Raw genomic sequence first — 26,015 nt, 5'->3', positions numbered from 1 at the left:
CTGGTGTACAGAAGCAATATGCAGGAGTAGTACGTATCTTTTCATTTATAAATTCTTATGCTCTGCTGCAGTAAAGAAACAAATAAGCACCGATGCCGATAGACAAACTTGTTAGAGCTTTAGTCGGAAGTATCGGCTACCTCAAGCAAACATTTTAGCAATTGCGTTTATTTCCAGTTCTTCTTGTTAAACAAATTAAACAGCAACCAAGATGAAACCTTGGGGTTTATGCTTCACGTTATGACTGCTTCGCTACTGTACAACCACAAACGAAAGAGTGTGTTTAAATACGGGCCTAAAGGTGGGGCAGAAGTCTGCCGAATGAGCTTTAGGGCAAATTAAGGACTATTCAATGATCATGAAACTCAAATATATAGGAAATAAGGCTGATAATATCACCGCCGAATTCTCAACGTTGAAGTCGTCTGTTTAGTTCCTCTCAGTATGTTTCTGTCAGCAACAACATTTTTGTAGCATAGATAAGATGATCTGATAGCGTCGTAGAAAACTAGGCCGGAAGGACCTTCGAATGAGTCGATGACACCTTTCATGAATGACGTCAGTATTCCTACCCCCTCGGAAATCTGCGTAGTTTTCAGAGACAAGACACACATTCTTCGACAACGTCTATTACTTTATTTCCTAAATTCCCCCATCCTTGAGGACAGCGGACCAAGTGTAGACTTCCCATACTGCTAGTCGGAGAATCTTATCTACGAAAACCTGCGGCGTTTTCAGCCTAATGACCCCTGCTTTACTGTAGCTTTGCAGTTCCCAGGCGGCAAGGAGTTTCACCGGGATGTTAATGCGCAAACCCGCATTGCCATTAGTGGTTCTTTCTTTATTTTATTTTGCTGTTATCATTACATGATCTCTGGCGTGATTCGTCGCTAAGCGTGATACCCTTGCGCTCTCTAATTGTTCCAAGCCATTGGAAACACGTGGTGGAGATTGCAAAGCTGTGGTGCACGTATGCCTCGGCGTATGCTATTCGCGCCGAAATACTGATCCTCTAAAGCTTCCTAATTAGGCACCCATTTACATTTCCGGACCCTTATCGCGAAGTCCTCTAAAGCCAGAGCAGGTTTTCTTTTCCCTCCGGGACTCGTGGTCACTAAGGGATTACGGCTTTGGGCTGCTGCCTCGTGTATTTTACCGCCAGCCATGGGACCCCGTTTAAACGGGATCAACGTTTAAAAATACGGATTCTTTACAGTATAATTAGGTGCACGTTTTTGCCAAAAATACTTAGTTTTTATAATTAGCCAAGCGCCATACACTACGGCGTCTCCCAACGCCGCAGAGATGTGTTGATAAGTTAAGCATTGTGAAGCATTCTCACCTACTGGAGAGCCTATACAGATGAACTAACGTATGTCATATTTTTACTTAGCATTTTAACCGTTTAATTTTTTAGAATTTTTCTGTCTAAAAAGCTTTTTTTTACTTGATATCGAATATCTTGCTTCTAAAAAGCATGTTTTTGATTAACGAAAAAGTGAAGCGTATATTAAGTCAAATTAGCATAACAAAGTTCAGTGTCCCATGGCCTACTAGGGTCTGTCACGATTCGCGAAATATTGTCATCGTCGAGAAACTGGCAAATATTACACGTCAAGCCACCAAAGTAAACTTCAGTATCTCACTAATTATTGCCTGAAGAGCTGTACAATGACGAAAGGTGACGATGCGCGAGCAACGACACGTTGTCTTCACTGGACGACATTTTCTAAACACAAGTTGCGAAAAAATGTGAAATGGTGGTTCAAATAAAAAGAAATTGCCAAACAAGTGCTGTCATCTGTGAAGTGACACACGAACTAGCTTGAAACGAGCGAGTGTCGTTCAAAACGCTCGCCTCATAGGGAGATATTACCTGAAGCGGACGAGCCACACTCGTCCAAAATGGTTTGGGCACAGTTTGGTAAGGACGAGCTCTACTCGTCCAAAGCGGTTAAGGGGTCAAATTCAGTGTCTCTACGCACGCGCAGCGGGTGTGGCATTAATATTCTATCGAATGCGTGTCTATCCAATGCGTATCGAATGCAAGGGCTGCCACGCACATCAGGTTCAACATTCCAGGAGGTCCTCAGATTGAAGACATCACCTTATATACAGGCAACATATATTTGAAAAAAATTGCGGGAAGTTTGCCCCAAGTCGCGCAAACTTGCCAAAGCGAAGCTAGTCGACCCTCAAGTCTTCTGCCTAACGCCGGTTACTTTCTTTGTATCTTTTTTTCTCTATCTCTTTAGTTTTTTCTCTCTTTCTTTAATTCTCCGTATTTCTCTCTCTCTCTCTCTGTATATATATATATATATAAATGTGTGTTTATTTATTTATTTGATTCTCTGTCTTTCTCTCTTTTTTTCTCTTTCTGTATTTCATCCATTTCTATCTTTTTCTTTTCTATTTATGTCTTTATTTTCCTACTTCATTTTTAGGGGACCAGTGGTGAGTATTGGAATTGGTGCGATTTCTGAAGCACATACCCGTTCATGTTGATGGTAGTTTTTTGTGGTCATCCGTTTGTCCTCGAGGTTTAACACCTTCGCTCTTAAAAAATGATCCCTGCGCGCTGACGCGCGCCTTGCAGGACCTCAATAAAGTTTTGAAACCAACCAACCAACCAACCCTCGACACGCGTCCACGCGGCGAGACCTTGCAAGCTGGATACGAAAAAGTAGCACCTCACAAAGGACAGTGCTTCTCTCCCCTCGTCGTAAACACTGACGCCTCTCCCCTTTTTTTTTCTTTTTTCTCATTAGAGCTCGAGCTATCTCGCTCTTTGTTTAGGTGGAATGCTGCATATAGCTTTCGAAGAAATCGTATCCCGCACATTTCATGGCTGCCTCATTTTGTCGAATGCAACCGCGGTTCGTTACACCCCTTTTACGCTGCATGAGTGCCGTTATTCCGCACTTTATTACAGTCATACATGGGAAGTATAGGGCGTAAAACGAGAGAAATATGGTGGGAGCCCGGCTCTTGCAGGAGTGGTCGATACGAGCGGACGTGCGAAATAAATGCCGCGCTCACTCCAGGCATCGACACGAAAGAAGGTAGGCGTGCAAATGGGATGGTGGCTTGGCAGATCACATATTTTTTTCATCTCTCTTCTCATTTATTTTTTTTTTTTGCCTTTTGTTGTCTGCTTTTATAAGTAATTTTGCTTCTCTCGTTATACCTCCTTCGTCTTCCATAGCCGCTAATGTAACCAAGTGAAGTCATTACGCTTACGTGATCGATGAACACTTTTTATTATTCTGCAAGACCACCTGACCATTACTTGCGCTCACGTTTCTTCGAGTGGACTCTGAAGGATGGGTTCTTTTTTTTTTATTGAACTATAAATAAACGAAAATAGTACACCCTCGCATTTATAAAGTGAAAGCACAGTTATCTCTGAGAATGAGATCTATGCGGTGACCCTTTGCTTTTCTTTTTTTTTTTCATGCCGTGCTTGAGCAATTCAGATTCACGTTTGATGACACCATAGACATGACTGCAACAACGAATAAATGAGATAACGCAAAAAAATGAATGGTGTTGTGCGGCTGCTTCCACGTAGAGGGTTCAGTTCCCCCTGAGTGGGCTGCAATTCGGCAGGGACTTCAAGCAAAACGATCACGTGCCAAGAATCAGGTGCACGGTAATGATTTGAACGTGGTCTAACTTAAACCTGAGTCCTTCATTTCGGTGTGTCTAATAGTCAGGTCGCGGCTCTGACACAAACTCCCACAATGTAACTTGAAGTTGGATTCATATTTTGAGACTAAAAAGTGTGCTACTGCACATTTCATATGCAGTACATTACATTTGTTATGCTCTGAAGCACGCACATCAGGCAGAGCTTAATGCGCTGTTTCTTGATGTGATGCAGCGCGTCTAAATTTCCTGCAAATGCTATCGGTCACGAATCTGCTTCCGTGAAACTTTCCCCGTTTTTTTTTTGCACATTTATCTCTACTTCTCCTGTTTATCTCAAGCACCGTCCAAGACTCAAGAATATCTCATATCTCATGATACGTTCTCCGCAACTTGCTACTCGAACATCCTGATATTCTATTACAGTGCCTTGAGCAGCTTCCTGATTTCTGCTTCATTCATACATATAACTCTTGCGGCTGTGAATTCCGTGTTTTCATAGACACTCGCGCGCTCTCGCGGTGGAATCGTAAACAAATTTATCTTAAGACTGATCCAACTATACTTCAGCTTAGTGTTCTTATTCCCGTGACTTTCGTTCACAGGCTTCAGTTATGCAACCTGCGTGTTGTTTGCAAGAAGTAAAACAGTGGCCCTTGAAACGAACGTTTCTTAAAGCCCGATAACGCTGGGATATTACTTTTATTGTTTGCAGGGAAATACCAACGCCTACTGACTATTTGCTGTATGCGTCTTTCTCTTTCTATTTCAAGTTGCCGTAAAAACGTTTCCACGAGCAATCAATTATGCTCCAACATATACTACTTCTCGCACGGTCCACAAAGTAAGGACTCTACTTGTTTGTTGTTAAATCATAGCTTTCTTTCACAATAAATGATTTCAGGCATAGTAAAAGAAAGAAGAATTTGGGTCAGTGTTTTCAAAAACAATTTTAATATAACGTTAATTTAAACAATATCGACATAACTTAACTTGGAAAACCGAAGGTGGGAGCGATGGAGACTACACAATAATGTTACGTGCGGATTTTTTTTTCTTTTTTTAAATTTAGCTGACCCTGCCAGCTTTTGGATGATCGTCGTATACATGCAGAACTTGTTTCGTTGTGTTGGTGGAGTCCTGACATTCTGCTTGTTTGTTATCGCGCAATCCTTCAATCATTATTGAAGACCTTTACAGTATATTTCATTTCCTAGCTGAATAATGGTTTCTCATCGTCCTAATGTACATGCACAGCTTCGATAGAATTGAACTGTTGCCTTCCCTCTTCAACTCTGCATTTACCTCTAGGGTTTAGGGTAGATGACTGAAGAAAGCATTTGAGAGCGCAGCTCTTAGGCGCCCGTTCCTGCGTTGAGCGGCGTCGCCGTTGTCGGCTGGCGTCGGCGTAACCGTTAGAGCGAACGAGGACGAAAGAGAGCGAACGCGGAGTCTGTCGATATTACGGACAACAGGCCTCTAACCTCGCTTTCTTCTTCAGTCACGCATGCTGCCTGCCCCAGGCCCGTAGCCAGGAGTATTTTTCGGGGGGGCCCACTTGCTGAAAACCTTGACTATTTGAGGAAAGCAACTCTTTTCATAATTTATTTTTGGTAAAAACGCCTACTTGACCAAAATATCGGAGGAAGGGCACCCCCCCCCCCTGGCTACGGGCCTGCGCTGGCCCCTCGGTCGGGGCTCATGCACATGCAGCACTGGCACGTGCACTACATCTGGCTTTGCTTGTCGTAGCGCTGCTGTCGGTGTTTCGCTTGGTTCGCGACGCCTGCCTTGCACAGCGGGGTGTGCGTAGCGCTCCAGCGCTGGCACTTTCTGCGGCAGTATGTAACAAATGTTACATTGCTACAACTGCGGATAGCCAAAAATTCAAATACAATTGGCGTTGCCCTAAACTGCCTAATTTGCATTAGGCAGTTTCGTAATCATCAGTGAATTTTTAACACAAAAGTGTTTTATGCCGTGGTCCACGAAGACATTAGTGACGTATTTCCGTCACGAATATGACATTGGTAAAATGGACGCTAACGGATGTGAAAGAAAAAATTATAAGAAGTTGCGCCGCCGGGAATCTAACCTACGATCTCTCGGTCCGTGACGACGAGCGCCCGGCGCTCCACCGACTAAGCTACCGAGGCACATGCGCGACAAACGCGCCTTATATCTCTCACGTATTCTCACGGTGTCTCTCACGTATTCTCTCGCACGGTGCTCCCTGTTGGCGGAGCTAGGCCGGGAGGGGCGGTGCCGCCGTCTGTGAGCGGTGCAGTTAGGTAATGCTTCATGACATTTACTAGCGCCGATAGAGAACGATCAGGCGACGGCGCAGTTAAAGCATAGCCTCCGAGATTACGCGCCAATCTCGGGGGTCATGGTTGAAACGTCTCGATAACAGCGAGGAACACTGGCCGCGCTGGCATCGCGGAGTCGCCCTAGATGCAGTTACGTTCTTTGCGTTTTGCTTCGTGTTAGCGTTTGACGGCTCGTTGTCAGAGTAGTGGAGCGTCCACATGCACCAACGTTGTTTCTCTTCAGCCGCCTTTTTTTGAGTGCGATAGCACCGACTAATAAAACGGGTGCAGTAAGCGCTGAAGAAAGGCAACGGTGCCGACGAGCAAACGTCGTGCCTTGGTAGAATGATACAGGGGCCAGTGGGGCGTGGAACGCCTGCGCATGTTCGCTGCTCAAGCTACGAACCTCTGCCTCCGGTGTTGCTGAAGCGTTGCCTCCCGTGTTGCTACGAACCTCTGCCTCCCGTGTTGCTGATGCATATGTTGAGTAGATTCAGCGCGATACAACGCGGACAGAGGTAAAGAAGGAACACGGACACCAGCGCTTGTCCCTTCTTTACCTCTGTCCTCGTTGTATCGCGGTGAATCCACTTAACATGTCTAACGGAATCGAACTCGCCCAAATGTTAGTTGTTCTGCAGTATGCATATCCGTGCGCAGGATTTCCCACCAGGGGAGGGCGAAGGTCCTATCGCAGCCCCCCCTCCAGTACTAAGTCAAAGTATGGGGCAGACGCTGCCCCTCCCCTTAGGTGGTGGGGGGGGGGGGGGCAAATTCAAATTACACCAAACTGCCTGTGACTGGGGGGAGGGTAGACATGGTCGAATTGCACTAAACTGCCTGTAATCGCATCCAGAGGCTAAAAAAAGTTTACTCCAGTTCCACTCAGTGTTAAATCTGCAGAAAAAGCGGAGCTGCGGTTCTCCTGTGTTTGCCTTGCGTTTTTTGTGACGTTTTGAAATTTTTTGCAGGTGCCTGGGATTACGTTATTTGAAGAGTAGAGATGCACGGAAAAGGACGTGTGGCAGCCCCTGCCACACCCTACCCAGCAACAGTGACTTTGGGGCCTATTGACGCTCGAGCCGCCCTTCCTCTTTTCACTGCGCGGCTACCGCTTAGTCCACCATAGAGTCACTGGAAAAATTTCAGAGTATCGCATCTGTTTTCCGCGCGCCGCCGCCGACGCGATTGGCTTACTCGCATCACGTGACCTCTCGCCGCCATATCCCTTCCAAGCGCTTTGGGTACAGGCGCGTTCAATGCAGAGCGTGGCCGGACATTTAGCAGTACCACGGTCCCCAGCAGTACTTCGTCGCTTTTTTAAACGCGTCATGCAGACAGGGGCGTAAGCAGACATTTTTATTTTTTGGGCGGGGGGGAGGGGGGCACGGGCCCGGTGTGCCGCCCCCTGGCTACGCCACTGCATGCAGATGCCAGAAGAGAGTAGCTCACCATCAATCGAACGTTACTGGTGAGCTACTCTGGGAATCTCGTTTGCCGTGTCGGAAAAATTAATGTCAAAGAGCGCCGTTCTCGTGGCTGCATCGTTGCCCTGAACGAATTCGCCCCCCCCCCCCCCCCCCTCGAATAACACTTCTTCCTGCAGTGAACTACACTAACTTTGCTGGAAAAGACCTTATGCGACAGGATACCTCACCTTTCGGTTCGCTATGGTCAGCGATATTGAAAAATACATACCTTTCTATTTGCTGGGCTGTTTATATCTTGATCTGTTGAACAGATTACGCATGCTATCCGAGTTATAAGCGTGTCACGCACGAGAGCGAAATTAAAATAATAACTGTTTACTGGTACACCTTGAAGGCAATTGTGGCATGATCTTTGGCATTGCACAAAACAGAAGCGCGGAACTCTGTTGATAAACTTGGTATAAGGCAATGTTATCAAGCGTATTTTTAAATTTGTTGCAAAAAATGCTGCTAATGCTGCATTGCACCGAGCGTACCCTTAAAATGCTGTATAGTTGGTGAGAGATGGTCACAGCAAAAAAAAAAAAAAAAAAGCAGATCTCTCGCATTGAAGGAGTCGATTTTATGCGAGCCCTAGGTCTATATATATACTGTGTTGCAGTAGCATGCGCTTTAAAAATTCCGGGATGTGCTATTTCTGATCAAAAGAACATAAAGCACCGTGCCGAGCAAGTTTTAATAAGAGTGCATTATGAAAAAAAAAAGTACAGCAGTGCAGAAACCGAACCCCAGCTGTTTACGCGCTGGCAACGCAAAAAAAAAAAAGAACTGTTTGTCGGAACACAGCAAAATATTTGCAAATTCACTGCAACGTTCAGAACATTAAGGAGACAAGAAATAGGAAATGAAACAATTAAGTAGTGATGTCAATCATTTTTGATGGCCTATTTTCTACGTATCGTAAGATAAGATGCACCTTACCTACCGCACGCCGATTCGCCCGTGCGTTCGGCTGCTGGCGTTCCGAATCAAGACGTCGCGCACAACTTCCAATTACCGTACACACACAACTCCTGTTACACATATCAACCAGTTGAACAGCAAGCACGGTGCGCAAGCAAGCTATGCGTCAGCGATCAGTCGAAGGACGCAATGTTGAATATTCTCGAGTGCAGTGAACCTGAACACCGACTGCAAAGCTAGCGCAAACAGTCAAGATTCACCAAATGTCGAAGTAAATGGCATCTCGCACGATGCCACTGCTCTAATGCAACTATGTTTACAGATCCGGACCTAGCGAACACGCCCCCGGGCGTGACACGAAAAGAGACCGATGAAGCCATGAAGAGAGTTCGCGAGCACATGGACACATTCGCCGTACGTTTCATTAGTTACACCGCTAACCGCGCAGTCGATCCATACCTGTCGATGACTAGAAATCACTTCTAATAACCTCTTGAAGAAACACACACATATAATGCCGTTCTGCCGAGCGTAACACGGCACTGAGGCTAAAAGATCGGTCACTTCTCAACACACGCTAGCAACGCGCCGGACGGCCTGGAAGGGACATGGCCGCCGCCACCCAATGTTGCCCGCGTGCAGCCTACCTTTGCGGTACTCTGATTTTCCATTGACTCTAGTCCACCATCGAGGATTACGCCATCTATGGGTGTATCTCGGCACTGAAAGCGTAACATGCGACACGGACACTATCTGTCGTCAGGTCCAGTCCTTGAACTGTTCCACGTTTAAAAGTATCAACTAAAAATATATGGTCATTTTACGCAGTATTTATCAGCCTGCTTTTATCCTTGACAGTTATGCTTATCTCTACAGAGGATACAACCCGGTTGCACATAAAAAAAGACAAATAAATTTACGCGAGAAGAATCAGCGCACTGCGAAACTACACATAGCACTTCGGGACAATGAAGGTGACGTAAAACAATTAAAAGAGACGTGTGTAATGGGGAATGCCATGAAGGAGGGTAATGCTGCAAAGCTGCTTGCAATGAAAGAGATGCAAGAGTGTGTTGGGCTGTAATTTGACACCTGCGCAAGGAAATCTTCACGGTCACATTTGAGAAGCTGTGTCAAAAAAATATTTATATATATCGACTTTCTTCGGCTCTTATGTTACAAAATCTTCCTTATTGTAATGAGTCGTGCGTTTTCTCCCTAAGATAAATATGAAAATAGCTGAATGGGATAAACAAGCTGAAAAGGGAGACGTGCCACTCCGACATGATGAGCTTCGTCCCACGCTTGCCTTCACCGAGTTTCCACGCTAGAAAAATTTATTCGGCAGCCATTTAAATACGGCCGCAGTGGTGAAGCAGGGAAGAATATGCAACGTCAGCGAAACATCCCTGCGGCAGCACTGTTCAGCTCGTCGTCACTAGGCCTCCTAGTGTGCAGACTCGTCTTTTTTTTTTTTTTTTTTCTTCTTCTTAGAAGCAGGGTTTCTACGTAGTCATTCTGCCTTGAAACTACCCATCGTTTCTCCTTTACCGTCATCCCGGACGTTCCTCGCTTTCTCAAGTGGCGTCCCCGAGAGGCCATGTACTTTCAGCAATATTTCGTGCACTGCTTGTGGGTCTATGGCGCCGCGAGGCGGCGGTACTCACGAAGTAACCCCAAGTTTTCCAGAGGGAAATGGCGCTGAGAGACGCTGGGAACTAGGGGAGGATGGGGGTTTGGAGAGACCATGGGGTGAAAAAGAGCACCAAGAGAATAAAAGAGACAGCGAAAACAAGACGTAGAAGTACGTTTGCAACACGTGGCAGAAAAATTGCGTCGTAGTTGCAGTAACAAAAAACTCGGTCGCAAAAAGTATTCTCCGGGAGAAACACGTTGCAGAAAGCTTGACAAAAGAAATACCCCTCATAAACTAACGGCCGGCGTTTGTCACTGGTTTCTTCTTTTCTTTCGGCGGTGGTATTCCGCATTCAGTCCTTTACGCGACCTTATGTTGTATATTCGTTGCAGAGGGTAAGAGATGAATTTTAGGCCTACATCCAACTCCATTCCCCAATCTTCGGTTTGTTCTTTATATTTAAGAATAGAATAGAATAGAACACTTTCGTGAAGATTAACGTTCAAACCCATCTGTTAGGTATATAGCGTTGTCTTAAGGAAGAATAGAAAAGGCGCAAGAGGTCGATGCGGCTAACCGGATAGTAGATAAATGATTATTTTTTCTCTTTTACTAGCGAGTTGATTCGGCTTCGGGGCGCCCATTCGATGCGCAATAGCTCTAACCGATTTCCTAGCTGTAATTGTTCGCTAATGGACAATTTGTAAAATATGTATGGTGTAATCTGCCATTTTGTACAACAGCCGAGGTTTGTGCCTAAACTTGAACCTCTCTCAGTTACTCAAACACCGATGCGAATCACGAATTTAGGTAAATTTGAAAACTTGTTTCAAATTTGACACTAACAAATTGAAACAATATTTGCACCACTAACCTTGCGAATCAAACATGCGCTTTCCTTGTCGATGGGCGCGAAACATGCTTTGAAAAGACTCGAGGATTCTTGTGAACTGTGTTGACGTAGCTCGTGGACAGTCCCTAAAATCACCACGTACGCGAGATCAACTAGTCCTGGACATCAGGCGTCTAGGCAATAATGCTCATGAACTACACCACGATGTAGTACTGCAGTGGCTACCAGCTCTCTGCGGCATAGAAGGGAATGTTCGTGCTGACACCGCTGCCAGAGCTGCACATGACACGGCATCTGAGAAAATCGACATTCATTTTTTCAAGGAAAGATGCAGCGACTTTGGTATCTGCGTTCGCACGGAATCTACACCGAACAATATGGTGCGATGCAAATAACCAGTACGGACCGCTGCACAGAATAGACCCGACGTGCAGCTTTTTTATGCCACAGGGACTAACCAGACAAGACGAAACGTGCATTCACCGGCTGATACTCGACGTTGCCTACACGAAATACTTCAAGCACAAGATCAGGCAGTCGGACTCACCCACGTGCACGACATGTAATACTCGGGTAGGCTTAAAGCACGTACTCTGCGACTGTTCCTGTTACGACGCCGAACGAGAGATTCCGAAGGCAGAACTTAATTTGCAAGGCGGCTCGAGCTTGGAACTGCGGCACCTTCTCGGCCCGTGGCAAGACAGCGGTTGCACGATGCGCAACACCAAAGCGCTGTTGGTGTTTTTGAGGAACACTGGACTAAACCAAAGTTTGTGAATGACCCTTTTGTGTATGTGACTTTATGCGTATGCTACTGTACGTACCGTGTGTGTGTATGCGATTCATTGCACATACTATAGTCATCACCCGACACCCGGAGTAGCAAGGCAGGCCACAAACCAGGCTAACCTCTCCGGGATATTCATTAAAGATCATTATCTCTATCTCGCGGGCAGGATAGAAAGCTAGGCACCAAAATTAATTGGCTAATGTACGTTCAAGTTCGCCTGGTGAGTTGCGAGAAGTCTGTTCTGTTGGCTTAAATATGGCCATTGTAATAATCCTTTAGCTAAAGTGTTGGAAGAGTTTTGTAGGAAAGTGCTGTAGTACTTAAAGAATGAGTTCCTTTACTGTCGCAGTTCTCAATCTACTGGCTACAAAACATTTTATGAGATGATGTACATTTCTGACAACTGGTAACCGTCCAGATGCAAACGGACAAAATAGAAGAAAAATCGCAGACCACGCCGAGGTGTACCCCTAAAACGTTTTAGCTTTGTCTTTATTAAAGCAGTTCAAATCATTGCGGAGTGTGCACACAAATGTAAAAAATGGTTCGCTTTGTTGCGTCATATCGCACTGCTCGCCCTTTTCGCAGTTACCTAGTGCATAAGCATGCTTTATCGGGGCGTTAAGTGTAGTTCCTCTATTTTTTTCAACTTTTATTTCTTGTGTGTCGCTTACTAAACTGTTTATTGTGCAACCTCACTAAGCCGTTGATCTAATACAATCAATGTGACTGTGTTTAGTGCAGTTTGTACTTTTTAATCAGGCTGATGAGTGAGAAGAGACACGTTGAGAAATTTAACACCACCTTTGCTACCTTAATTTGATGTCATTAGTTGATGAATATAACACATGCAAAATCACCGGTGCACGCAGGAATCATTATAATTGCATCGTTGTCTTTCGCTCATTATTCTGTAAGCGTGACACAGACCCGCACCATATTCTATGGATTGTGATATATCGTAAGCCTTTTCAACAGGGACACCCTCTGAGCGAGGTGTTGCTATTACCACTGATTGTTCGCCTTCACCGTCTCGTGATGACCTCAATGGTAGCAGCCAATACTTTATCCTAGTCGCTGGAGACTTCGGTACCTAAAGTGGGGATTATCTTCAACGCCTACATCACCGGTAACGCAAAGACAGGATGTCGCAGAAAGAGACGGTCAAAATCAAATGCATGCTAATGGAAACCGCGGTAGACGAATCCGTTAGGGATCACGAGGTCCCTGATGCAATCTAAGCTGGGAGGCAAAAAAAAAAAAAAAACACGCACACGCTTCTCGCAAACCAATGATGTCGAATATAAAGAGAGTACAGAGTGTAACTGCCTGAGGGCCGGGCCACTGTCTCATCGTTTTGAATCAGAGAGCGAATAGAATACGGATCGAGGCTTGAAGACACAGCGATTTATTTTTCAGGAAAGAGTAGGGAAAAAAAACACACACACACAGATGGCGAAGGACGGAGAAATCGTAATGGTGGTAAGGTCTACATTAGCGTAGATATCTTGACAAGCGCAAATAAAGGGCAAAAATGGGTAGATAAGCCGAAGAGATAGGTTAGAGGCTTGTAGGCCAGCCATAGCGTGGGCATGATATAGGCCGTTTCTATCACGCCTGATAACCTTTCGCGCGTAACCTCTTCGACCAGCACATGCGAAAGTAATTTTTCTGTTCTTTTAAGCGTTTCGCCTAGATTTCCTTTGCGACCATAAGTGGCGCCACTCTGTCTCTCCTTTGTCTAACCCTTCTATACCAAGCCTTGTTCTAAGAGCGAAGCTGTTTATGGTCAACGTTTTTCCCTGGACTATCTGTGTAACGCGGCTCGCAGCTCCTAGTGTGTGCCACAGAAACAAGGGAAACCTCACTACCCACCTCCTGTCCACTAAAATGAAGAAGCTGTCTATAACTAGCCTCCACGTCTAGCCGACCACGCACTATGCAATTAGAGCGAAATTACCATTCGTTTCCCGGCAGGAGGCAAACGTATCTGATCCAGAAGCAAGGCGGTCTTTCTCGAATGTTCTGCGATGGGTAAATGTCGTGCGCTCTCCGCAAGAAGAAGCTGCCCGTGGGGAGCGTCAACGGGAATTCGTGCGTGAACAGAAACCCCGGCATCGTTCTGAATCAAACGCCCGCCAAGAGATGCCGAAGCCAAGTGCTAGTGGAGAGCGAATGATCCAGGAGCTTCGAGTGAAAGAAGCTGAGGTCAGACGTGAAAGGCTTGCATCGGACTCTGAGTTTAAAACAAGGCAAGAAGAAGGGACGGCGAATGCCTCGCTGTATCATCAGCCTTTACGACTGCTAATTCAGGAACACTGGGATAATTCTTTTTGTTCTCCGCTTACCCGTGTTACGATAAAGTCCATAATGCGTGTAGTGTCCTGTGTGCCTGTATGCCATTACAGCTCTGTATGCCATTACATGTCCTGTATGAGATGTCATGTATGTCCATTAAATTCCTGTATGCCAATACAGCAATTCTGTACATTTCCCGCAAGATTCTTATGGAAAACTTACAAAAGATGTATATCCGTGGTGCGGGCGAGCCGCTGCGAGCTAACCCCTGCACCTCAAAATTTTTCAATAAAGTTTTAAGTGCATCCATCCTTATCTTCATAATAATCTTACCGAAACAAATGTAAATACTAGAGTGGCATGCAGAAAGTTTCAACAGAGGTGTTGTTTTCTCATGGGCATATGATGCACATAGAAACATCTGACTTTAAATGACATAGGTTTAAAGATGGCTACGTGCAAAGGTGACGTAAGGAGAAATGAAAAATATGCAGAGAGTTAGAAGCGCATTCCTTAATGTATGTATCGATCAACAAACGTTCGAAGAATACCAGGCGAGATTGTTGTGCCCAAGCGCTACTAGGAACTTACGAATGCATTTTTTAACAGAAACAAGCCCGCATTTCATCAGCGCTAGAGTGACGTCTGGCCTTGTGTGAGGTCGTACACCGGCATAACATCGCTGAGGTATATTCAAGGCGAGACTTATTTCCATGTAAGCACATGTAAAACGCTTGCAACTAGCTTTTCAAGTGGGGTAAAGAAGTTGTTTCGCCGCATTCGCTTTCATCCAGAACACCCTATAAGAAGTGTTCAGATTGCGCTGAATAGTTAAATATAATCCACTTGAAGTGAAAGAAATTTGAACCACGTAATTTAGTATGTCAAATAAGAACCTATTGCAGACCGTACGTTCCTTTGAAAAAAAATGGGCCTTTTTTGAAGCCCAGGTCTTACGCGCAGGTCGTGGTTTTTCTCTATATTTACGAGAAATATCGTCTAGTGTTATATATATGCGCCTTGCTTGCTGATCAAACACGTTACCCTAATCAAGTTTTCAATAGACGTAAAGGTGCATTTTTAGAAATTATATACGGCAAGCTAAGCTATGCACAGACCAACATAGAAATGTGTGCGGCTAAAAAAAAAACGACATCGCTAGTGCAGCATCGACTCAAGAAAAGAGATTGTCGCCACAGAGCAGACAGTATTCTAATTACAGTGCCCATCGTAACATAAATACACATCGCCGCAACTGGCAAAAGTTCCAGTTCTGATAACTTCCTCTTCTGTATCTCCTAAGTGTTGGAACTTAGTTTCCAAGTGATCTAGTGCACACCACTTCTCTTCACACAGACAATTTCACGCCTGAAAACGTACATGCGCACGCACACTAAAGAACGAATGCAACAGAATATAGGCACCCTCAACGCGCATCCAAATGGCGCAGTTAGGTTGCACTGGTGTGTGTGTGTGTGTGTGTGTGTGTGTGTGTGTGTGTGTGTGTGTGTGTGTGTGTGTGTGTGTGTGTGTGTGTGTGTGTGTGTGTGTGTGTGTGTGTGTGTGTGTGTGTGTGTGTGTGTGTGTGTGTGTGTGTGTGTGTGTGTGTGTGTGTGTGTGTGTGTGTGTGAGAGAGAGAGAGAGAGAACTTCAGCTGTTTGCCGTCGAGTATTTCTTTTATTTGAAACCGTATTGAAATATCACAGTGAGCATTTTTTGACGGTGGTCAGCGAAAATAGTGGAGAAGAAAGCGCTAAGCGGCTTAGAAATGTCCTGGCGAAAAGCGCGCAGGGCGATGAGTTTTAGTCTCTTGCGACCGGTTGTTGAAGTGAGTCCTTTGTTTGATTTGCCACCATGCTGCTCTCCCGTGTGTGGCGAACATCGGCGCAACCGCGTTTTGTTGAGAAGTCGGATGGCAGTGTCGCTACTGTTTATCCAGGATGGTTCTCTAGAAAATTGCTCGGCATACTATCCGCCTATTGGAGTCATTCAGTGGGTTGTGACGTAAACTTTCTACCGGCAGCCATGCGGGCCGAAAGAAAGGCCGTTCGCGACAGTGCAAATTACTCTTCTTCCTTGGAATTGACGCAATAGTCAAGATTTGGCTTAGGGTTCTTCGTTGTGTACATCCCCGATGACAACTTTCGAAAGCTCGAACTCCTCTTTGTCGTTAACCCCTCACTCATGCTTGGAAAGCCCTTGGCTTCTTCTGCCATTCCGTTTGCTCTTGCTCCACAATTGATAAGTATAGACAAATCTCTTTTTGTTTTAGAAAGAATAGCATTCGTACTCACCGTGGTGGTACACTGGTTATACGGTGCTTGGCTGCTAACCCGAACGGCGCGAATTCGAGCGTGGCCCCGGCGGTCGCATTTCGATGGAGGTGAAATGCTGGAAGCCCGTGTACTGTGCAATGCCAGTTCACGTTAAATAAGCCCTGGTCAAAATTATCCTGAGCCCTCCCCTACGGCATCTCTCATAGAATGATCTGCTTTAGGACGTTGATTGCCATGAACCGATACAAACAATCGCATTCGTGGCGAGCCATTCTTCGATGTTATCTGTTACGTCTCAGCCTACTGTAAGGAGACTGGCATAGATACGAGTGGATTGACAGTCGAAGTTTCTTTGAGGCCGTTGAAGTTATGTGTTCAAAAGTGTGTTTCCATTAACCGACGGCCTATTCAATTATAATGATTACGATTTTTCTTGCCATTAATGCCATGGTGCTACTTTGAGTGCCGCTCGTCATCGTCAGCTTAACATTAACAATAGCGTGGTTAAAACTTTTATGACGTTCGTCACTACAGTTTTCATTACAATGCAATGTTCGCTACACACCGAAAACAATCCAGAATGTGCCTGTGTTTCTTAGTAAACGAATAACTCACTACTTAGTACGTCTTTGGAGTACAGTCACCTCAAGCCTCACTGTAATAATATCACACAGCCGCAGTGCGGCGGGAACCTTGGTGCGCTCGATTCGTATTTGAACAAAATATACTGCGCCTCACACTGGTAGCGAGAAATTTGTAGGGTTACCACAGGTAGCTTACTTTTGAAAAAAATGGCGAAGCAGGCACTAAGTAGCGAAAGGCTTGAAACAGCGAAACTGGACGATTGTGAAATATAATCTGATTGCTTCTTGGTTGTTGCTAGGCTTTAGGTATAGGTTAGTCATGACGCGGATGTCCAAGCTCCAGAACCGAGCGTTCGCATCTCTCGTAGATCTACGGGCACGTCTTCGCAGGCGTAGGGCTTCCATCGATCGCTTCGGGCTCTTCTCGCAGCCGCCGTTGCCTTTCCCGTTCCCTAATATGGCAGCTTCGCACTAGCCGTGTCATATCGCTCTCTCTTTTCATGTGTTTATCCCCATTATTTCTCTCTATTTTTTTTCTCTTGCTTTCTCTTTATAGCTTTCTCTCTCTCTTAGTGTACTAGTGGTAAGTAGTGGGATTCGCCCCTCCTCACCGTCACATCTGGTCTACTCACGCTCGCTTCCCTTTCCTACCTCCTTGCAACACTATACTATAAGAAGCTACGCTATGCCCTGCTAGCGGGCCTGAATAGTGCTTCCTATTGACACCACAGTCTACGGCCGCAAATGAAGTCCAACAATACGCTGAAAGAACCTTGAGCAGACTATGACGTTAGACAGCGTATAATATATATGTATAAAAAAGAAGAATTCTAATGAACACGATACTGATAACCAGATAAGCATATTGTGAAAGAGACGGAGGTCAAAGCACATCTGCTAGACTCATTTCTGTGGCGCTGTGTTCGTACTACCATACTAGGAAGTTTTTAGGCAAGGGCTTTATTGCTGTAGCAGGAGCTATAGCAGAGCAAGCAAACAATAAGCAGCACTTGAGTAATATGTGCTGTCCATCGAGCAATTACACTACTGAATTCTAAAATTCATGACACAGTAACTCATTAAAGCACACATGAAGACGTCGTCTGCAGTGTCGTTCACTACGGTGGCGTTGGTCTCACTGCAAAAACGTTCAAACACTGATGCTCATAAATTTGGTAGCTGCACTTCTGGGTGTACTTACATTGCTCGCTATCCAATGCTTGACGGTTTGTTGTGTTAGTGCTTGAAGTACGCGTTGTGAGAGAAGCACACGACGCCGACAGAAGAAAAATGAAATGATGACGAACAAACCTAAATGACGCTTCCGACACAATCCACTGGAAAAGAAATCACGCGCTACCGATTACCTTTAATTTGTTGAAGCACCAAAAGCGACAAAACCTTTCTACGATATATTTAACATAAATCTTTTTACTTAAGCTGTCTTGGCCAGCGGCAAGGAAACATCAACTCCACGGCCGCTGTAATACTGAAGGAGCTTTGCTGAGTGCTCCCTGAGCGTTCGTTGAATGTTTGCTGTTTGCTGTTTCGGCGCCAGCAACCCATTTTCTGCAAGTAGCGTATTTAAGCTAGGAGCCTTCTGGGTCTAACGACTAGAGAGAGAGAGAGAAAGCGCGCCGTCTCGACATTGCCTCTTTTCTTTCTTCCCGTTCGTCCCACTGGCGTCAGCCCGCCGATGCATTTAGGAAAGGACGACAACGGTTAGCTCGTCTCAGAGGGAGTATACCGATCACTTGAGTTTTCGACAGTTTTTATCTCGCATTTTATTTTATTTTATTTTCCTTTGCGCTGAGCCTGGAGTCACTTTCAGCATCCTTAAGTGCAGGAAAGAGGTTCCTGAGTCCCAACCGCGACTCTCGTGTCTCTTTGTTATTTTCTTTTAACACCAACTTCGCGCTTCTGAATTCCTGGTCTAATACTTCTTTTTTTCCTTCGCCGAAGCACGACGGGGATTTAACATCGAACGCTTGTGGTTGCCATAGGCATATGCCTGCTTTCGGAGGTGCACTTTCAGCGGCTTTGTAGGTCCTCGTTATCTATAACAATAATTGTTGGGCTTTTACGTCCCTACACGACCATGTTATTATGAGAAACGCCGTAGAGCAAGGCTGCGTAAATTTTGACCATCTGGTGTTCTTTTACGTGCAGCTAAATGTAAACACATGGGCATCTGGAATTTCGCCTGGTCCTCGTTATGTTGTGGTGTTCCAATGAAAAGAACGTACATGAATGCTACACCGTTGAAGAGTCCATGTCGTAGAGCGAAAAATCCAGATATGTGCAGATAAATAAATAAATAGCTAAATAGGTTAAGCTCGAGAGGGAATTGAACCCAGTCCTTCTGCGTGGCGGTCACGTGATTTACCACAAATCCGCGCCAGTGCTTGAAACAGCTTCGGAAAAAGATCATATATAGCCGTCTTGTAGTGCGTGCACTCCCGTTGACATGCAATATTTCGTGGCAGAATGGTAGAATTTCACCAGGTGTCGCGCAATTTGAATCTCGCGCCGAGTGGGCGCGAGATTCAAGTACACGGGCCTCAAACATTTTCGCCTCCATCGAAAATGCAGCCGCCGCGGCCGGGATTCGATCCCGCGACCTTCGGGTCAGCAGTCGAGCGCCATAACCACTAGACCACCGTGGCGAGGCCACAGCCATTACTAAGCGCTCAGACATATTTAACCGTTACCAGCACAAAGAAATCAACAAACTGTGCAGCTGCGCGTCCCTAAATACAGGTAGAATCGGTCACACTACGAACTTGATCACTGAAGCGTCCATTACAAATGCTAAGCATCCTATTAAATAAATTTCTCTCTCTCTCTATTACGCTTTCCGTGAGTTATACATTTTCAAAGATAAAACTGCAGAACGAATTTCAGTGTTTCATCATTCACAAACAATTCATCATTGGGCACCTTCTTTCGCCTTCAGTCTCATATCAACCGTAGGAAAGACGAAATTACTATGACCTGAAATAGGTGAACCATGGTGTCATCATTATCTGTTTCGACACCTGGAGTGGTTCCTTTCTTTTTCGGACAAATGCATTTCGCAGAGCCCTCGCCGCCGCAGCACTGCACAAAAGGAAAAACAGGGTCAGCTTCAAAGACAGCCGATGTCACCAAGCTGCGAGAGGCAGGCAATCCGGTCCCGGCACGCTATTGCAGTGCGAGGATGCGCAGGAGAAACATAACCACGCCAGCACGTTGTGACACTTACACGGTGCCAGGCCTGCTGGAAGCACGGAGGTCACGTCGCTCACCGCGACAGAATAGCCTGCGGCGTGGCGGAAACGAGGCGTTAATGTGAACATAAAATAAACATCAAATTAAAGTTTACGAGGCTCGTATAAACAACCGCGACGTGAGCGTTTCGGCAAAATTGCCACGGACGAACGCAGCCAGCGCGAGTGTCGCCCGGAAGATGAACACGTGTCCGACCTCTGCGTCGCCCTCGCTTAAAGCTCACGCATTACTGAACAAGCCGAGCGCACGTAAACCTACAGAAGCACGCACGCTGCAATGTCATACACACGTGTAAATTTTCACGAGCGTGTACCGCGACACCCCACGCGATAAGCGTGGGTAATTAATGGCGCACTGCTCATCAAAACTAAGCAAACCATCAGAGCTTGCTTTCAGTTTACCCTGCAGGGGCAGGAACGTATATGTCCCCTATATACCCGAGCGGTGGAAGCATTCACTACTTCTTTCGAAGCCTAATCCCTAACTTATCTGTTGGCGTCTTTATTTACGGTCGCCGCTGCTATTTTATTGTGTCTGTATTCGCAGGCACCAGCGTTTCGTTGTCAAATGAGCAAAGAGTAGTGGTACCTAACCCTTTCAATACTCTCCGTAAACACACTCTTTCATATAACTGCTTCCGCAGTCAGATTCATATAAGCGAGCTTTAATTAGTGAGACTGGGCGCACAGCGTGTGTTCTTGACAGGTCTGATTCAATAAGAAAAAATGCCGCACGAACGACCGGAGTGCGTTGCTTTGCTCTTGCATTCCAATGTGACTGCTCGCCCTTAATGAGATCTCTCGCCCCTCCTTGCTCACGCAGGCCCCCTCCCTTGTTTTGTTGTTCTTCTTCTTCTTATTATTATTATTGTTGTTGTTATTAATATTATCTCATTAAAACACAAGGCAATATATGTATAGGGCTCAAATAACCTAGTCATTTCATACGCCAATCACGCATTCACTCTAAAACATTTACCCGAGATCCGGCATTCAGTGCCTTCTTGCAGAGAGAAACGACATCGGAAGACAATTTAGAACACACAGCATTACGGCTTTTTCTAAGTACTTAGTTCATAATTAAGGGAAAGTGTAACAAGTAGAGATAAACACCGTCTTTTTTGCTTAGTAACCATGTAATGAAGGACGTCATTCATTGTCGGTTATTGTTAGTTGTTCTTTTATAATTGGCCAAGTGCAACGAGGTAAGAGGAGAAATCTGGTTGTCGTAACGTAATTATGTACGTACAAATTAAAAAGCATATTGGCACGACGGAGGCGTACACCAACATTTCAGGAAGCGTCGTCAGGCTTCGCAGCAACTATACGTTTTTTTTTTCGTCGCAGCTCGTTTCCTTCCCGAGACATTTTCAACATTGAACGGGGCGTAAAAACGTGTACACAACCAACGCGGCAGCGGCCGCGGGCAGTGATAACTTAATCGAAAGAAGTAAGGCAAATAAGGCCGCAATTTGTTGTATAAACTACAGAAGGATAATGGTGCGATGACGACGTCTCAGCTGGAGCGTGACACGTCGCTAGAACAGTTAAAAAGGTATAGGTTTGAGCTTCTTGGTAAGGCTTCATGGGGTAGAAACAGTGCGTAAAAAAATTGGGGGACCCTTAAGCTTCGCTTTAAAGAGTTGAACGAGATAGCGAAATCCGGCCCCTAGCGCGCACTTCAACCACTAAGTGCATACTTAATAATGTGTGTTGTTGCACACACACGCGCACACGCACATAGACACACACGCGCGATTTATCTGTAGTAATGGTACAGTTTTCGATCTAAAGCACTTCCCTGTGCCATAACGGCGGAACCATATCGGCCCTGCTGTTGTCGAGACATGTTTCTCACAATGCCTCATAGGTGGCAGCACATTATCTAATGTTTGCTGTTTGATTCATATGTTTTCCGCTATATCGACATCATTGTCCATTTTTGGAGTTGTTTGCAAGTTCCTGTGTGTTTGGTTTTAGCGGCGATTGGTGCACTATCCCGGCTTTTTTCGAAGCATGGTGTCGCCCAAAAAAACGTTTGTTTAGAGTTACTGTATATGCTACCTTGGTAGCAGAGTTGCGCATCTGTCTTCCAAATGCCGCTAGCAACCATGCATTGCGGAGAAGCTGACGCTTGGGCCAATTTTTGTATTTTTGGACGCCGCCTTTGCAGCGAACTGAATTACCACTAGTCATCTATAATAAATGCTTCTCGCCGATCTTCCACACGCCGGACATGTTAATTGCCGACACGATAGGCATGTCGCCTGCACAAACGGAGTGCTACTTCACCACATAGCTGTGGTTGCCGCCGGACCCAGGCGCAACTCTGCTACCTAAAGGTAGCATATACAGGAACTCTACGTTTGATGGCCTCGCTAATGCGCCTACAATTTGCCGAATGGGATCATTTTCGTCCTGACACCTGCCGAACAAAATGCGTTAAGGAGACTCCTTCCACTACATGGCATTTATGTTGTGTTTTTTCCCGAAGCAGTTGCAAGTAACATCGTGGCTTTGTGGTAGGACACCTGCTTGCCACGCAAACAGCCTGGTTTCGATGACCGAAGATTTTTATTGTTTATTTTATTTGCATCTTTCTCGATTTTTCGGTCACGGACGATTTTCCGCTCACAAATGACGCAGTCACCGACGCCGACGGCGGAATTCCTGCGAAACGAGCTGTCTAACGCTATGGCGTTAACACGAGAACACAGAAACTTTTCATCTTGTATTGATGGGGAGTAGCATTTCTACGTATGTATCATTTTGTATTTTCAGAGTCTTGAGTGTGAACATCCCATCATTTCTATTTTTTAGTGTTAAACTGTTTTTCTTATTTGTTGTTTTGTTGTTGCCTCAAAAAAAGAAAGGGTGGGGGAAGGGGCATGGAGCACGTCAAGCCTTGCTGGTTCCTCAATTCATGTTTCTCAACATCGGTTGTACGTATGTTGAAATAAAATTTGATTTGATTTGATTAAATAGTAAAGTTTGTTAATTTTCCCAAATACAGTGAAACCTCGGTGATACGATCACGGCTCATACGAATTTCAGGGTGATACGAATTTTTCGTTGGTCCCGGCCAAGGCCCATTGGCCTGCACTGTAATGGAGTACGGTTGTTGCGAACCGATTTTCACCCAGCGACGTTTGATACGAACGTACGCTACCGCCCAAGTACGAAGAGGTGCTGTCCACGCTTTCGCAGAAGACGCGCCAAGCACGTGCGAGCGCGCGCGGGAACGCAAGCGTGAACATGCGCGCGGTACCGCCAAATCGTCAGAATCACGGTGTAAGAAAAACACGTTTCTTACGGTCAGAATAAACCTTCAGAGACGGGTCACGGCCTTCAAGATGGTGTGTGCGAATCTTTAAGGTAGAGGTGTGCACGGGCTCCGGGTAGCCCGAAAGCCCGAGCCCGACCCGGCCCGCGGGCCGGGCTCGGGCGGGCCGACGTATTTTCACCTCGGGCTCGGGCCGGGCTCGGGCTACTTGGAGTTTTATCGGGCCGGGCTCGGGCCCGGCGCAAAGCCCGACTCAAGCCCGAAATATAGAGAATGAGCGGGAATTGTTTTCCAGCACGCATGAAGCGCCTGTTCCGCGACCGCCCTTTACCGCTTCTCATTTCCATTCGCTACTTTAAACAAAAGGAGAGCAGGTAAAGCACTGCCTCTGTTGCACTCCGACAAACATAGAACACCACCTGAGCTAGTGACGGCGCCAAGCGACACTTCGCGTTAGATATGAGTGAAAATGCACGCGACAGCGACCCGACGTAGATCGCCTTCGTGCAAGCTGACGCTTGCATGGGCATACCCCATACACGTGACGGCTTTGGCGAGCGAACTCCATTGTTGCTGGCACGAGGCCGTCTACTTGTAATTTGTAATCTGTGTAATAGAGGCTGTTCGTCGTGTGTCGTTTGATCATATTCGATATGGTCAATAAAATGCCGAATTACCGGAAAACGATGTTTTGTTTTCGCAGCGAACCTTCAAAAAGACGGGCCGGGCCGGGCCGGGCCCGGGATTGTGTTTTCGTACGTCGGGCCGGGCCGCGCGGGCTCGCAGCCCTTTGCAGTCGGGCTCGGGCGGGCCTTCGACAAAGTCAGCGGGCCCGGGCCGGGCTCGGGCTCGGAAATACGGCCCGTGCACAGCTCTACTTTAAGGCTATGTGCTTCCGTGTGCCTTCGCGTTTAGATTACAGAGGACATTAGCGCCATCCTTTTTTAAATGCGAAGCATTTCTTAGCGAACTTCTGCGACTTTGAGCGTATCTATCTATCTATCTATCTATCTATCTATCTATCTATCTATCTATCTATCTATCTATCTATCTATCTATCTATCTATCTATCTATCTATCTATCTATCTATCTATCTATCTATCTATCTATCTATCTATCTAGCCGCCTACGACTTTGTGCTCTCCTGGCTGTTTCGTTAATCGGATATATACCAAAATTGGTGTGTCATAACATGGCCTTATTACGAACATAAATGACAGGTCATATCATGAAAATCATGACACGCATGTCATGAACAGCATGATTTACATTCCACGACCTTAGGCTCTTGCGGCCGTTCCGTTAATTTCATATACACCAAAATTGGTACGACGTGACAAGAATTCATGACGAACATAATGACTGGTACTAACATGCAAATCATGACGCGCATGTCATGTGCAGCGTGATTTACATGACATGGTCTCTGGGCGCTCGCGGCCGTTTAAATGAAGGGATATATACGAAAACTGGTATGACGAGACATTTCTGTATGAAGAACATAACTGACTCGTGGGAACATGAAAATCATGACATGCATGTCATGTATGACATGATTTACATGCCACGCTCATGGCGCACTCGCGGTCGTTTCGCTAGATTGATATACACCAAAATTGGTATTGTGCTATGTGACTGTATGAAGAACATGAATAACAGGTCGTAGCATGAAAACCATGACATCCATGACATGTATGTCATGATTTACATGCCACGCTCATGGTGCAGTTGCGGCCGTTTCGCTTACATGATATACACCAAAAATTGGTATTGCGCGACACGATCGTATGAGGAACGTAAGTGAGAGGTGGTAACATGAAAATCATGACGTGCAAGTCATGTACAACCTGATTTACATGCCACGCTCATGGTGCGCTAGCGGCCGTTTCAGTAGATTGATATACACCAAAATTGGTATTGCGCTAAGTGACTGTATGAAGAACATGAATAACAGTTGGTAAGATGAAAACCATGACATGCATGTCATATATGTCATGATTTACATGCCACGCTCATGATGCATTCGCGGCCGCTTCGCTAGCTTGATGTACACCAAAATTGGTATTGCGCGCAGCGACTGTATGACGAACGTAAATGAGAAATGGTAACATGAAAATCATGACATGCATGACATGTACGACATGATTTACATGTCATGGTCATGGCGCATTCGTGGCCGTTTCGCTTGCGTGATATACACCAAAATTGGTATTGCGTGACGCCACTGCATGACGAACGTAAATGAGAGGTGGTAACATGGAAGCATGACATGCAGGTCATGTACGACATGATTTGCAAGCCACACTCATGATACATTCGCGGCCGTTTTCCTAGCTTGATATATACGAAAATTGGTATTGCGCGACGCGACTGTATGACGAACATGAATAACAGGTGGTAACATGAAGACCGTGACATGATGTCATGTATGTCATGATTTACATGCCGCGCTCATGGTGCATTCGCGGCCGTTTCGCTAGCTTGATATACACCAAAATTGGTATTGCGCGAAGCGACTGTATGACGAACGTAAATGAAGGTGTTAACATGAAAATCTTGACATGCATGCCATGTATGGCATGATTATCATGCTATACTCCTGGTGCACTCGCGGCCATTTCGCTCGCTTGATATACACCAAATTGATATTGCGCGATGTGAACTGTATGACGAAC

General features: G+C 45.7%; 1 long non-coding RNA gene across 1 annotated transcript in view; it reads right to left on the bottom strand.

The window, feature by feature from the left end:
* The window catches only part of LOC125757702 (uncharacterized), a 279,346-nt gene extending 259,897 nt beyond the window's left edge, over positions 1 to 19,449 (bottom strand). Inside the window, exon 1 of the long non-coding RNA XR_007415448.1 lies at positions 19,409 to 19,449. This is a non-coding gene — a long non-coding RNA (uncharacterized LOC125757702). The remainder of the gene's footprint in view (positions 1 to 19,408) is intronic.
* Positions 19,450 to 26,015: the final 6,566 nt, after the last annotated feature.

The sequence above is a fragment of the Rhipicephalus sanguineus genome, chromosome 3 (genome assembly GCF_013339695.2).
Source record: "Rhipicephalus sanguineus isolate Rsan-2018 chromosome 3, BIME_Rsan_1.4, whole genome shotgun sequence".
NCBI lineage: Eukaryota > Metazoa > Arthropoda > Arachnida > Ixodida > Ixodidae > Rhipicephalus > Rhipicephalus sanguineus.
This window is presented reverse-complemented; position numbering and strand designations above follow the sequence as displayed.